The following is an 11,325-nucleotide window of genomic DNA, read 5'->3' on the forward strand; positions in this document are numbered from 1 at the left end:
GTGTCCATGACATAGGTCACAGTACATGTCATGGGGAGACAAGTACAGGACACAGTACAAAAACAGTCTTTCGGTTGTTCTTCAAGAAGATTGTGTTGGTTGTGTGAGTTTCTCAGTTCTCATAGGAAATAGCTGGGTTTTGGTGTGTGTGTGTGTTTGTTTTGGTTTGGTTTTTTATGAGCACATCTGCTTAGCATCTGAATTTCTAAACAACTTAAAATTAAATAAAGCACAGTGTTAACCCATGAGAGACCATAAATCTGTAGGTCCCTAGGAAGTGAATTTTGAATTGCCTCATTTGTTCTGTGCTACAACAATGACTATTTCCACAGAGCTCTTCATACATGATCTGAAAACACAGGAATGTGGAACTGGGATTTGCATAATGCACTCACATCCCACGGAGAAGCCATAGCATACTCCAACCCCTCCTTGCCTGTGGTGTCTGGGGCTGGTGGATGCGCAGCTGCCTGTGCCTCCGTGGCCGGGGATTTTAATCAAATACATGGGCCAAAAGTATGTAAAACAACCTAGTAATTGACATGATCCTAAATTTGAGGATTAGTTTGTTTTTTAATACACCAGAAATGTCTTTTCCTTGTAGGTTTCCTAGGTACCTCTATTTGCATTAGCAAATGTTGCTGAGCATGAGGATATCAACACTTCAGATTCTACTAACATAAACTAAGGCACCTTCATTAAGAGTGTACAGCTTTCATAACCACGTAAACTGACAGAAGAAGTGGAGAGGAGGTAGTTGACAGTGCACTGCAATGCATCCACCTTTCAAAGAGTCTCTGGTTGGACTTATTTTCTGTGAGTTGCCAAAAGTCCCTGTTAACTCCTACCTACCCAATAAAGTTCCAAGGCAATTTGGTTCACAACTTTGACCAGATCACAAGTTTTCACAGGGAATAATTACCACTGGTAAGCAGCAAATATCATCCTTGACATCTTTCTAGGACTCAAGCCTGTGACATACTCCACTGAGTTCTGGCACCAGACTTCAAGACTTGAGTCTTCATGACAGTTCTGTGAAATAAAACTTGTGATACCTCAGGGATGACTGGGTAAAAATTCTCCCCCCCAGATGCAATGCCAGATTGAGTAAAATTCTTATTAAGAAGTGTCAGCAGAGAACTTTTCATGCCAATCTATGAAGCCTAATTTTGGGCCAGTTAGAGATAACGTTAAGTAGCAGCTCCGCTGCAAAAAGTAGTAACAACAATAAACAACACACCTCAAAAAAAAAAAAAAAAAAAAAGAACAACAGAATCTCAGCTTATGAGCAGACTTGGAAAACCCCCAAGAGGCATATTACTCAATCCTGATGTACAAGTTCTTAATACACCTCAAAATGTTGTGAGGGAAACAATTTCCTGTTACTTTCTTCTGTGTGTACACATGTAGAAGGAAGAAAGATTGATTTTAGAGTTTTTTAGCAGCCCATTTAAAAAGCACAGCTATACTAAAATAACAGTATGTTGTTATTCATGTAATAGTCTGTTCTCCAGACAGGAAGAGCTCTTATTTTGATTTCTTTGTGTACTACTTCTACTTGTGTACACACAAGTTCTGATTTTTATCTTGGAGGTTGTAGAAACATTTAGCAAAGAAAACAAAGGACTTACCTAATTGTTTTATACTTCGATTTGTAAAGTCCACAGCATTCTTCAGGAGTCCCTTAGAACCTACAAGAAATGAGAAACATTTCCTTTTTTACAGATGGTCATGTAAAGCCTGTTCTTTATTAGTGATGAATGCTCTATAGATTCAACCACAAAAAGAGGTGTCCCTCTCTCGTAATTTCTTTTGTTAAATCCTAGTGAGTCATCTATACAGGAAAATCTAGCTACCACACAGGGACACAAGCTCCCTGCACTCACTGTGTGTTTTTATACGGGGACCTGCACCTCAGAGATCATCAGACTGAGGTTTCTGGGCCAGGAGCAGTCCCTGAGATGGTGCTTGAGCCCATGCAGTTCACCAGGGATTACTGTGTCCCCTCCCATGCCATTTGCCCCCAGAGAAACTGCCTTCTCTACTCATTGGAATCTCCACTAAATTCAGTTTCCCTTTCCTTTCCTCCTTTCCTTTCCTTTCCTTTCCTTTCCTTTCCTTTCCTTTCCTTTCCTTTCCTTTCCTTTCCTTTCCTTTCCTTTCCTTTCCTTTCCTTTCCTTTTCCTTTTCCTTTTCCTTTTCCTTTTCCTTTTCCTTTTCCTTTTCCTTTTCCTTTTCCTTTTCCTTTTCTTTCTCTCTGTCTCCTGGGTCCTGCTTTGATAGGGCATTACCCTGCAGTCACCCAAGCTCTTCTCTCTCTGAAAGCTCAGCAAGTGATTACAAAGGGCAGCCTGGCCTTCAAGCAAAGAATTATGAGAAAGCATCTCGGCAGATGTTCTCACTACAGCCAGGAGACATCAGCACATATTCTCTCAGATCACTGTGTAGCCTGGCTGGATCTTTGGCTTTTTTTATAAGCACACATCTTGTTACAGACATTTGTCTACAGAAAGTTGTCCAGACCCCTGTCCAACAGCTGGCCCTTTGCAGCAGCCGCCGCTGAAGGCCCCAAGCCTGCTGAATGATTTTAAAATATTTCCATGCAGGACTGTCGCTTTGTTTGAACCATTCAGCTGATTCAGCACTGCAGCCATGCAAAGGTTGATTGATGGTTTGCTTATTTTACAGGCTGACAGTCCACAAGCCAATTGCCCACTAATATTTCCCTGATGAGCACAGGGCTATTTCTGTGTTGCAGTAGGCTGCTCAGAAGCTAAACTCCTACATTCCCATAATTTGTATATACATAATGTATATATATAACTCATACATTACCATAATTTGTGATTATGGTAACAACTACGTGAAATGGAGTGCCTATTATCATATTTAAACTTAGCATGTAGCTATGTTAATATACCATAGGTCATAAAGTCGACTGAAAAATTCCCAAGAATTTAATTCTAAGATAAAAATAATTTTGTAATGAAATTAATGAAAAAAAAATATTATCTCATTTAAGGATGAAGGAAACAGAAGCAAAACATGAGGGGAAAAAAGAAACAAAAAAGCAACACATTGGCTGACTGACACAAGCTGTTATTGCAGTTTGTACAGCAAAATGTTTCTTTCCTAAATCAAAAATTTTTTTGCTTCTTTTAATTCATTAGTATTAAAAACCTCTGTTTCTGCTTCCCAGAATTTTGAAAGTGCAGACTAACTTGTACCACAGAAGATGGGTTTAAAGTTCATTCTAAGGAATGATATAAAAACATAATAAAAGTAGAGAGGTTTTTCTTTTTCATCCCTTTCAATGCAGAAAGGGAGATGTTTTAGTCATATGCTAGTCCAAGTGTTTTCAGGGTTTGAAGATAAATGTTTGACTTTCTCTTACTAAATGCAAAGAGAAATACAATAATGCAATTTCAAACCCAAATGAGAGGCACAGAAGGAGGGAGTGGGTCCCATGATTAACACTTTTGTTCTGCTTGCAGGTTCCCTTATGTTTAAAGAACTTAGAATTTCTTAGAAGTTAACAGCAATGCCAAAGTTCTGTTTTAAATGCATTTGTAGCTCAAAAGGGCTGGGAGGGTGACAGCTGTTTTTTGGTTGGTTAGTTTTTTAAGACCACTAAGACATAGGCTGTACATCAAGTGTATTCCTCCTGGAACTGTTATTTTTAAATGACAGGGATGAAAAGAAGCTGAAAATCTCTCTTAAGGCCTACAGACCAGGTTTTAGTTACATTTAAACCTTCACAAAACCCTGATTATCAAAAAATAACTGACAGAATCCTTGAACCACTCTCCCCATAACTACCTCCCTCCCTCATATCTGCAGGAACTATGGGGTCAAAATCTGAAAAAGTCAGTTTCTCTCTAGCCTGCAGAGAATTAATTTTCTGCAGGATATCTATCACTGGGGTCAGTTCCTCTGCCATAAGCTGTATTTAGAGCACCTGTAATTCTGTAAAGGAATGACTGGGAGCTGATTTGGGACCAAGGGCTTCCTCCTGCAGCAGTGCCTGGTGGTTCAGGTGCCTTGTGAATGCCTAATCCACCCAAAAAAGCTTCAATTGCCACAAAAACTTTCTGTGGATTCAGGGTCACTGCTGAACCTGGAACAGAGCTGCACCACTGAAGTCTGGAGGAGGTAAAAGTGACCAGCCTGGTCCCCACAGAGGTCATGGTGACCCCAAAGACTTTGCTGCCCTTTGTCTCCAAGGGATGCATGTTGGGTTTGCCCTCTACCTCTGCTATTCACATCTGAGAACAGTGATACAAGACATATGGATCTGATGTACAGTCTTGAAAAGACGTCAGCATTGGCAGCATTATGGCTTAACCTGCTCTATTTTCAGAAGTTTCTTCCAGAATGTGTCCTGTTGAGGGATGCTTCTCTCTAATGTGTTTTTGTTAAGGCTGATGAATTCAGAAGGTCCATTAATGTCAATGCTGGGCACAGGCACAGCCCAACAAGCTGTTGACTGCAGTCAGCTCTTTCCATAAACTCCAGGGAACTGAGAATACTCAGCACTTTGCAGAAGTAAGTGCTACAGTAGGGCCTGTACAAGTCCCATGCTGAAGTCTAAGGAAATTAACTCATGCCCATTGATCACTGTAGCCATGGAAGAATCATTGAGATCATGAAATGCCATTTGCTTTTGACAGAAATCATGCTCAAAACCAGCACAGAGCAGAGGGCTGAAGGTAGAGCTGCAGACAGGCAGAATACCTGATTTTTCATAGGAGAAAAATCATAAAATCATGGAATTGTTTAGGTTGGAAAAGACCTTGCAGATCACCAAGTACAACTACTAACTGAACACTGGCATGTCCACCACTAAAAAATGTCCCTAGGTGCCTCATCTACACATATTTTAAATACCTCCACAGAGAGTGACTCAACCACTTCCCTGGGCAGCCAGTTCTAGTGCTTAGCATTTCTTTCAGTGAGGAAATTTTTCCTAATAGCTGATATAAACCTCCTCAGTGCAACTTAGCACCACAGATTCATAGAATGGTTTGGGTTGGAAAGCACCTTAAAGATCGTGTATTTCCAACCTCCCTGCCATGGGCAGGGATGTCATTTACCAGATCAGGTTGCTCAGGACCCCCTCAAACCTGGCCTTGAACACTTCCAGGGTTGGGACACCCACAACATCTCGGAGCAACCTGTTCCAGTGCTTCACCACTCTCTGAATGAAGAATTTCTTCCATATTTCTAACCTAAATTTCCCCTTTTTCAGTTTAAATCCATTGCCCCTTTGTCCTGTCTCTGTCTGCCCATAAAAAAAGTCCCTCTCCCTGCTTTTTGTAATCCTTCTTAAGGTGTTGGAAGGTCACAGTGAGGTCTTCCTGAAGCCTTCTCTTCTCCATGCTGAACAACCCCAGCTCTCTCAGCCTGTCATTGTAGGAGAGGTGCTCCAGCCCTCTGATCATCTTTGTGTCCCTCCTCTTGACCTAATTCAACAGGTTCCTGTGTGTTCTGTGCTGAGGACCCCAGACCTGGACACAGTGCTCCAGGTAGGGTCTCATAATGCAGAGCAGAGGGGCAGACTCACCTTCCTTGACCTGCTGGCCACTCCTCTTTTGAGTGAGCCCACAACACAATTGGTCTGCAGGGTTGCAGGCACACACTGTTGACTCATGTCCAGCTTTTTATCCGTATGAAATCCTCCTCTGCAAGGTTGCTCTTGGTGACTTCTTCTGACAGTCTGTGATCATGTCTGGGGTTGCCCTGACCCATGTGCAGCACCTTGAACTTGGACCTGGACCTGTTAAACTTCATTAAGTTCTTGTGGGCCCACTTCTCGAGCTTGTCCAGGTGGCATTTCTTCCTTCTGTTGTGTCATCTGCATCACTGAGCTTCATATCGTCTCCAAACTCGCTGTGGATGCACTTGATCTCACCATCTGTGTCACTGATGAAGATACTGAAGAGCACCAGTCCCAAGACAGAGACCTGAACTCTGTGGACACAGAGCCATCAACCATGACTCTCTGGCTGCTTCCATCCAGCCAATTCCTTGTCCACTGAATAGTCCATCCATCAAACTCATGTATCTCCACTTTGCAGGTAAGGATGTCATGTGGGACCATATCTACAGGCCAGCAGAGATCTAGATAAATGACCTCTGTCGGTCTTCCTTTGCTGACCACTGCAGTTATTCCATCATGGAAGGCCACCAGACTGGTCAGGCATGACTTACACTTAGTAAAGCCATGCTGGCTACCTCTGATCACCTTTTATGTGCCTAAATCTTCAAGGAGGATTTGCCCCGTGATGTCACCAGGTGAGAGAGACTGAAATGTTAGTGGTTAATCGACTCGAACAATCAGCCTTTTGGAAAAGCAGGGGGTGCCTTATTGGACCAGGTTTGCAAGGTCACAGCCCAGGTGCAGAGGGGATGTGCACCCACCACAGGAGGATGCCAGGTGAGTGTTGAGCCAGATAAGGGAGAAGGATGACAAGAAGCAGACTCTGCAGAGGTGGAATAGTGTTTTTTATCATCCCGATGTCCTCCCTTACACAACTACATCAGGCATAAAACTCACCCCCCTGCCCCTGCTTTGGGGAAATACAGAAACATTCACACATACTCATGGAGTTATCCATTCCTTGTGATGGGGCATAACTGGCTTGACTACACTGATGTGAGAGACAGCTGTCACGTCTTAGAAGGTGTCATAAACCATCAAAGACCCCTGAAGTGCCCCCAGACTCATTTCAGGGGCCTTCCATCAGAGGACTGCCCATGATCCACAGTGTTGCAAAGGATGGTGTAAAACTTCCCCCATCCTAGGGGAGGTACCTGGGCATTCCTGCCTGAACTGAATGTATATTAACCCACTGAACATGTTTTGGGGACCTCCCCCCTCCTGACGGATCAAGACTAGGATCATGACTTCGGCCAATGGATATGTATATTGCAACAATCTAGTCTTGTCATTGGATCCACAGTGATCTTTCCTCTCCGCTGTCTATTCTTATCCTTTCTTTCTCTTTCTCTTCCTTATGTATTTTCCTAAATGATGTCTGTATACTTTTACATCGTTTCATTTCTGTAGATAATAATAACCAAACTAGCTACATACTTCCTTTCCATTGCAACCAAATTGTTCTAAAATAAACCTACCATATACATAAACACCAGCCATTCAGTGTCATCTCACTCTAATTCACCCCAAGGGATCTATTAACAAGGACCTCAGTTAGCTTGCCTTCAGGGTTGGGTCATAACAACACACACAGGGGTGAGGGTCACTGCTCTGTAGTTCTCCAGGTCTTCCTTTCTCCTCTTTTTACAAATGAGGCTGATGTCTCCTCTTTTCCAGACACCAAGGACTTTACCTGACTACCTTAACTTTTCAAATATGATGGAGAGTGACTTGGTAACAACATCAGCCAGTTCCCTCAGGACCCTGGGGTGCATCCCATCAAGTCCCATAGACTTGTGGTTATTCAGCTTCATCAAGTGGTCCCAAAGCTGCTCTTCTCTTATAGTGGGAGGGACTTCACTGCCCCCACACCCATCCAGAGGATCAGGGACTTAAGAGATGTGGAAAGCCTGACTGTCAGTGAAGACTGAGGCAAGGAACTGATTGAGTATCTCACTCTTCTCCATTACAGTTGGCACTTCCTTGAGGTTTTTTTCTTGTCCTATCTCTTCCGACTTCCATCTCCTTATAACCTTCTTTCTCATAGTTGTAGAGAGCAATAAGAGACCTGATATGCTCAAATCTGGATGTGATGGGAGTGGGACATGTGAAAGGTCTCTGTGCAGCACCACTTGGCAGCCAAATCATAGACAACCAAGGAATTATGTGGGTTAATCACAACTGAATCACTAACTGTAAAATGGCACACTGTCAAAACCAAAGGTTGCCAAGTGGATTGATTTCCAAAAGTTGTAAATTCCTAGGAACTCAGCTTCTGCGAAGTGTCAAAAGAACAGAAACTGGGGAAAATAGGGACATTCCAAACATCAAATCTTCTCAAATTGTTAACCATGTGTTCCCAGAGAAATAGATGATTCACTTATCAGTTGTCATCTACTATACAGCCCCACCACTATTACAGCCCTCAAGAAATGAGCAAGTTAGTAATAAATCTTGTATTTTAAACAGGAAATGATTCTTCAGCTGGGGATGTCTAAAAAATAAACAAACCATTGTCTCAAATGGCACGCAGTGAAATGACTGTGCTCCTCAGTCAACCCTGGAGAAGTTTAATGGCTTAACTCTGCTGACTTACTGTCATTATGAGATGGGGGTTGGCACAGGGGTAGGTTGTGAAGTTAAGGTTATACAAGGGAGATGGAGACAAAACTGTTTATGTTTGGACTCTGGGGTGTGAAGGGGAGCAACAGGGGCACTGACCTTGCTGTTTCAGAGAATTTTATTTTTTTTTGCCTCGCTATAGGTCCAGGCTGCAGACTGCTTTGCTCTCTACTCCTGATGTAGTGAGGGATGGCAGTAGCCCAGCCATGTGGGGCAAAGGCCACAACTACGCTTAAGTAACAGAAAGCAAATCAACTTATAAAAAACTCCCTCCTCTGCCTTTCCTTCTCCTCCAAAAACTTCATACAGAAAAAGAGAAAAGGCCTGTGGATACTGTCAATGGGATGAGCAGATCCTAACAACAAAAGTCAAAGTAGGGTATAGAGACAATCTTTTTATTATGTGATGAATAATATTTCTGCAAGCAATAAGGCTCTGCTGTCAGAAAGGTCAGAGCTGGAGTGAAGCAGAGCAATTTCCTTGCTTGTAAATAATGATGCCAAAAAGAACCTTGAACCTAAGCTCTCTCATCCACAAATCCTGCGTGAAACCACAAGTGTTTTGAGGTAGATTCAGCATCACTCTGTTAAGTCTGCAGGGATGGGGTTTTTCTCTGCTTGTGTTAAGTTCCCTCAGGGGATGAAAGCATCAGTCATTCATCAGCTTTATAAAATGGGAGACGTGTTCTGCTGATCTTGCTTAGGGCTTATTCTCTGTTAAGGACTTGTCACTCATCCTAGTACTTAGATGTCATCATTATGCATCTTCTGCAACTTTTCCTCTGTGGTAGCTTACAAGTGAAGTCTTTAGGGTGTGTTTGTGTCTTCCCACAGTTTGATCATATTAAGTGAATCTAAAATGCAGACAATAAAATATTAGCAATGGAACATTGCCTCAAATACTTATAGGCATTGATGAAAAGTCAGTATAGTTTGGGGTTTTTTTAAAGCATAATGCTCTCATTCAAAAAAAGGGAGCCAACAACCAAAGCAACCAAGCTAAGATCTGCTTTCAGAACTGACACAACCCCTGCTTTGAAATGCAGCTTTTGCCTGTTAGGAAGCTGTTAGAACAAACTGCATAACAACCATGAAAATCTAAACTCTAAGTAAGACACAGACCCTGTCTGACAAAGACATTGAACAAATCACCCTGCAAGGTGACGGATTATTAATTTCCAGAAGCTTTCAGTCAAAAGTACATTCAAAAGATATGTTTTAACTGAATGCAATCTGAAGGAAAAAGTGCATGAAATACCACAGCTTGTGTTAGAAAGAATAGCAGCCCAATGGTTGCTGGTGGCCTGGAAATCTGTAGTGGGGAACAATAATCAAAGATGTTAGTTTTATTAAAATACTCTTTAACTAACCCATTTCATCTACCTTTGCTGCCAGTAGTACAACTGACCCAGCATCTTCTGTAGACTACAGCATTTTATAATAGAGATTCTCCTCCAAAACTTGTCAACAATGTTTCTTTTTTTTATTTATTTTTTGCTTTTAGACATTCTACTTCTCATTCTTCTCTTTTAGCTTACTGCATTTAAACATGCTGTTAGATTGCTGTTTACTTCATTGCTGTATCGACATTTTGACCTATGCTTGAGGTTCTTAGGTCCAAAGTTTTTGCTCAAGTTCCAATCCTAAATTTTTCTCTATTTTTAAAACTTGGTAGTATTACAAGTTTGGGCGCTATAGAGTTAATCTTTCTTTTGTAATAGAGACACTCTGCCAGTAGCAACAAAATTCTCTGTCTGAGTTTAGGAACTTTTAATCTGAATCCACTTGCTCAGCCCACTGCATCACTTGCATGAAACCTCCCCCCCCCCCCAAACAATTCCCTTGGTCTAAACCACGTGTGTAGAGAGCAGAGCAGAGTCCTGAATGAAGAAACGTTTTAATGGCTGTTCCTTTTCATTCATTTTCCAATACTGCCTCTTTGTCTCAGTCTGAAAGGAAACTCCTGAGTAAACCCCGACTGGTTGCTCCTCAGAATGCTTTTATCTCATCTTGTGGGAAAATAATTTGTGGTTTTGTGTTTGAGCAGAAACTTTCCGATATGTATTTTCAGGCTGGGATTTTTAAACACACACACACACACACACACACACTCTCACACTCACACACACACTCACACACACATGGCTTTCTGCTTTGTCACTTTACTCCAACAGTTCTGAAACAACCAGCTGACAAAACACTTCATGGAGGCAGGTGAGACAGACTACAGAAAGCTGTTACAGCTCTATGGGGCTGCACAGGCAGCTGCATCTCTCTGGTATTTCCTCTATCTCCTCACTTTTCCCCAGCAAGTTTGGAATTGCTTCAGTTTTTGTTGCTTGCAGCTGAGTTATGAGAAGTTTTTAATCTCGACTACAACTTCATTACCTGCATTGGGATTTCATTACAAGCATGACCTGGAGCCATTGCTTGTACATTTTCCTAATTGTGTAAGTCACTCGAGTGAAATTCTGCAATATACATTTCCCAGCTGCACCCTGGGAACCTCCCAGTTTCTCATGAAGTCAGTTGAGAAAAAACACAACCGCTTTTGAGGAATGCTCAGGAAGGAGAAAGGAGAAATAAGTACAGGAACTAATGAATGGCTTAATGAAGACATAGCAAGGAGTTCTCACCACATTTTCTTGCAATATTGATGTGGGCAGGGTAGTTACTCTCTGAACATAATTGAACAAACTGCAAAATTATAAAAAAAAGAGTTTAATTCTCACAGGGTAAATTAAATCCATGAACTCTACTTTAATAAGGTGCACCGAAATAAAGAGCACAGCAGGATACAAAGCTTGAATTAGACATTCATAGCATGTTAAGAAAACCTAACCACCGTTTTGAAAGAGACAGAAACTCTCCTGATTCAAGAGGTAAGTCAGCCTCCAACAGCTGAAACTACAGAGCTCCTTAGCACGGTGGCAACTTACGTATTAAGAGTTGTGTTCTAGCTCGTAATTTTCATTTCCAAGTTTGAAGTGAAGTTCAAAAATCAGTGAAAAATCTGTGTGTCCTTTGACACATATTATCAGCAGC

Source organism: Corapipo altera, unplaced genomic scaffold, assembly GCF_003945725.1.
Source record: "Corapipo altera isolate COAL_440 unplaced genomic scaffold, ASM394572v1 61305, whole genome shotgun sequence".
NCBI classification, from domain to species: Eukaryota; Metazoa; Chordata; class Aves; order Passeriformes; family Pipridae; genus Corapipo; species Corapipo altera.